General features: G+C 47.2%; 1 pseudogene; it reads left to right on the top strand.

Annotated features, from left to right (window-relative positions):
• The first annotated feature begins 2,481 nt into the window (after window positions 1-2,481).
• LOC118677178 lies at window positions 2,482-3,715 on the top strand (annotated as a pseudogene).
• Window positions 3,716-4,032: the final 317 nt, after the last annotated feature.

Genomic DNA, 4,032 nt, shown 5'->3' with positions numbered 1-4,032 from the left:
ACCCTCTCCAGCCTCACCTTATAAATCACCCTCCTCCCCAAGGCATTCCTGGAAGAAGCCTCATACAAGCCCCTTCAGTTTCCCAAACACAATCTCAAAAAAAAGTGTGCCTTGAGAAAGCCTGGTATCCTGCTTGGAAGCCCTGAAGATGGCTGGCGCTGGAGCGTCAGGCCCATGCCCTACCATCACTGGTGGTTGGTCAGAGTAGAAGGGGAGCAGTAAAGATGCCTCTGCGTCCCTGCGGAACCCCCACACACTCTGGGCTGCAACGAGTAGGAGGGCTACTGAGATGGGCCTTAAAGCCTGGAGCGTGGGCTCAGGTGGAGTTGCTACAGGTGAGGGATTCACCTAACTCAGTGGATACTGCAGGCAGGCCTGACGGCGGCTGGATGGCTTGGCTTCCTGGCCCTACAGGGCACATTAAGATTCAACCATGAAATTCCAGCAAAGGTAGTCAGTTACCATTCTTGTTGTGTTTATGCAAACAATCAGGCCAAATTGAATACAGTAAATAAATTAGTATTTTAATGAACGGAGGGATAATTTTAAGGAGAAAAATCCTATTTTAATAAAGATTGTTAAAACTGAAATGTTTTCTTTCCCTCACACCAGACCATTTGTTACAGTTTGTCTCTGCCATGTCACAAGCCCACCTCCTTCTATACCCAGGCCTCATCGTCCCTCTAACAGATAGCAAGGATCTCTTGGCTCTGAGAGAAACTTCTGACCCTCCTCAGCTCGAAGTAGTTACAGAAGAGAATTCAACACCCATTTTCCCTGAAAGAATTCAGAGCCAGGATCCTTGAGGTAATATAGTAGGCAGTCAGACAGACATGAGCAGAGCAAGGATGATGTGCCAACTGGCACTGACTCCCCAGAAGCAAGAGGGAACTAGGCTGCAGACGAAGCAGCCCGAGAGGCTGCCCTAAAACCAGTGGGGCCTTTCCAGATTCTAGTGACTCTTCCAGACCCTGAAAAACTCATCTCACCAGTTTACTCAAGTTCTTTCAAGCTTTACGGTCTACCCAGAAAGCAGACCAGAAGCACATCCAAGATGATCTGCCTGTATCCGGTTCATCCCTTCCAACCTGGTGACACTGTTTGGGTAAAGAAATTTGCCACCCAAGGACTGAAAGGACTACCCCCACGGCAATCAAGGTCGACAGGATCCTGAAATGGCTTCATCACACCCAGCTTAAGACAGCCCAGGCAAAATGAAAAGTCCAGGACTCAGGGGGCCCTTATTTCAGGCCCTCATCTTATAAACAGGCCCACTGACTTTATTTGGCAAAGAATTAATTCTATCAAGCTTATAGTCCTCAGTGGTCAATATAACTCTCTCCCTAACAATGACCCAAAAGAGTCAATGATTTGACTCATGTACATAAAACCAGTGGGGAATGTTCTGGGTTGCATATCTGGCACTTTGGCCAAACGGGGCGCGCTGTGCTGTCTGTTCCTGGAACACATAGATAGGAAGGTACTGACATCAGGTCAGGCCTTGAGATATGGTCTCATGGTCCCTCCTCAATATGCTGTGCTCTCTGTTCCAGGAAAACATAGATAGGAAGGTGATAATGCTATACTGTGTTGGGAACAAATTGCGTAAACAAGGCTTTGTAACTTTGTGGTTTTTGCAAATAAAAAGGCTGTAACTCTTGCAGTCATTACTGCAGTTCAGCCTTTGCTTCGGCGGAGTGCTGGGACTGTGGTCAGCTGGCCAGCTTAATAAAGGCTCTTAAATTTAAATTCTGAGTCGGTGGTCTATCTCGCTGAAGTGAACCCATAACACTTCCCATCTCTGTACTTCTTTCTATGTCCCAAAGTGTTTGGTATGTGGTGAAAGCTCAGAAAAGGGTAAGAAACGTTAAATAGATATTGACTGTTTCTATTCCCGATGACAAATATTTTCCAGTGGTTTCAGTTAAAAAGAAATTCCAGCAAGGCCTCAGGTCAACATAAACAGGAGTCTCAACCCCAACTCGATTTATGACTGCCCAGCTTTGCCCCTAATTTCACAGGTGATCTGGGTAACCTCCATCTTCCCTCCAGGTGTGGCCTTGCCTAGTAAGAACCACACAGCTGCCCTGGCTGGTGTGGCTCAGTTGGTTGAGTGTCAGTCCCATACACCAAAAGGTGGTGTTGTGCTGGGCTGCATATTTGGCACTTCGGCCAGACAGGGGCGCGCTGTGCTGTCTGTTCCTAAAACACATAGATAGGAAGGTACTGACATCAGGCCAGGCCTCGAGATAGGGTCTCATGGCCCCTTCCCAGCACCCAGGCCTTCTTTCTCAGAAGGCCCGGAAGTCTCATTTCAAATTTGGGAAACAAAGGACTGGAAAAAGTATAAATAAACAGAGTTTCTTCCATATTGGGGGGCCCAGAATTTGAAAGACACATTTTTGAAGTATGGAAGTGTCCGAGGTCTCGGGAGGTTGTGGGCGCTCGGTGGCGAAGCGGCTCATCGCTGCCCTGGGCTGCTAAGCTCCCGCTGCCTGCCTTCCCGCAGCGCGGCCGCAGGGCCATGCTGGCTTCGCGTGTGGCGCGGGGCCCGTGGGGTGCCCTGCGCGGGGCCACATGGGCGTGCGGGGCGCACCCTCGGGGCCCTGCTGCCGCCCACACCCATCTGCCTGGGCTGCCTGGCGGAGCGCTGGTGGCTGCGCCCGACCGAGCTCGGCCTGGGGCTGCCTGGGGCCCGCGGGGCCACTGCTCAGGCTCGGGGAAGGCGACCCCGGAGCCCCCAGCCAGAGAGGGCGCTGCCGCAGAGGCCCCGGGCGGCCCATGGGGCCCAGCGAGTGCCGCCAGCCTGTATGAAAACCCATGGACAATACCAGATATGTTGTCAATGACGAGAATTGGCTTGGCTCCAGTTTTGGGCTATTTGATCATTGAAGAAGAGCTTCATGCGGCACTAGGAGTTCTTGCTTTAGCTGGGCTAACTGATTTGTTGGATGGATTAATGGCTCGAAACTGGGCCAGTCAAAAATCAGCTTTGGGAAGTGCTCTTGATCCATTTGCTGATAAAATACTTATCAGTATCTTATAGGTCAGCTTGACCTATGCAGATCTTATTCCAGTTCCACTTACTTATATGATAATTTCAAGAGATATAATGTTGATTGTTGCTGGTTTTTATGTCAGATATCGAACTCTTCCAGAACCACGAACACTTTCTAAGTATTTCAATCCTTGCTATGCTACTGCTAGGTTAACACCAACCTTCATCAGCAAGGTAAACACAGCAGTCCAGTTAATCTTGGTAGCAGCTTCTTCGGCAGCTCCGGTTTTCAATTATGCTCACGGCTTTTATCTTCCGATACTGTGGTGTTTTACAGCTGTCACCACAGTTGCATCAGCTTAGTTATTATCGTTACGGTCGGAAAACTGTTCAGGTGATAAATGGCAGATGAAGGTCATCCGCCATCATTAACAAGGAAGCAATATACATCATTGGCAGCAGGGCCAGTGGAAATGTACAGGAGTCTCCCTGCTTTGAAAAAGGACTTGTCAGATCAAACCACGTCATCAGGATTTAATGTGCATTGAAAATAAGCTTGATCATGGGGATATGCAGAATTTCCAATGTATTTTTAAATACAAATAAAACTATCATTTAGAATTTTTTATCTTAGGTTTCTTGATTAACTTATAAGGAATCAATTCCAATTACTGTCAGTCAATTTTTAATATTTTTTTTTAAAAAGTAGTGTCCAGAGCATGGAAACTGGAGATTTGCCACTTGTCTTTAATAGAACTTATATCGCTCACAATGCATTGGGGGAATTTCCTAGGTTTAAATATATGTAGCCTACACAAGGTTGTGGATTTGATCCCACTTGGGGTACGTGCAAGAGGCAACCTATAGATGTTTCTCTCTCACACTGATGCTTCTCTCTCTCTCTCTCTCTCTCTAATCAATAAAAACATATTGTCAGGTGAGGATTAAAAACGAAACAAAAAAAAGAACAATATAGCTCACAAGTTTTGACAGCTTTAAGTTTAATTTGATCAGTATGTATATTAACAGTTAAT

Source organism: Myotis myotis, unplaced genomic scaffold, assembly GCF_014108235.1.
Source record: "Myotis myotis isolate mMyoMyo1 unplaced genomic scaffold, mMyoMyo1.p scaffold_m19_p_2, whole genome shotgun sequence".
NCBI lineage: Eukaryota > Metazoa > Chordata > Mammalia > Chiroptera > Vespertilionidae > Myotis > Myotis myotis.
Note: the sequence above shows the minus strand (reverse complement) of the source record. Positions and strands in the feature narration are given on the sequence as shown.